The following is a 448-nucleotide window of genomic DNA, read 5'->3' on the forward strand; positions in this document are numbered from 1 at the left end:
GATTAATATACATTATCATTTCTTATAACTTAACATATATATCTTTAAGCCAATATACATATTTGCATACTATGTGTTCACCAATTGTTATAAAAAATACATATTTTAAGAATTAATATACATTATCGTTCTTATAACTTAACATATATATTTTTATATGTAAATATAAACGACTTTATATATAAATATATACAACTTTATATATAAATATACATAAATTATATATAATCATATAACTACTATTCTGGTAAGATACTTTCTAAATGTCTAACTAGAAACCTTACCTAAAAAAATTATAAGTAGTTTATTTATACAGTGTTTAAAAAAACTCTTTTTTTTTTTTTTGTGGAAGCAATAATCGTTTCTCTCTCTTTTTTGATACACAAAAATTTTCAGCGTAATATCTTTTATTTGTTTTTTTTTTTTTTTTTTTTTGGGCTCTTTAAAA

This window comes from Morus notabilis, unplaced genomic scaffold, assembly GCF_000414095.1.
Source record: "Morus notabilis unplaced genomic scaffold, ASM41409v2 Scaffold153, whole genome shotgun sequence".
Classification (NCBI taxonomy): Eukaryota; Viridiplantae; Streptophyta; class Magnoliopsida; order Rosales; family Moraceae; genus Morus; species Morus notabilis.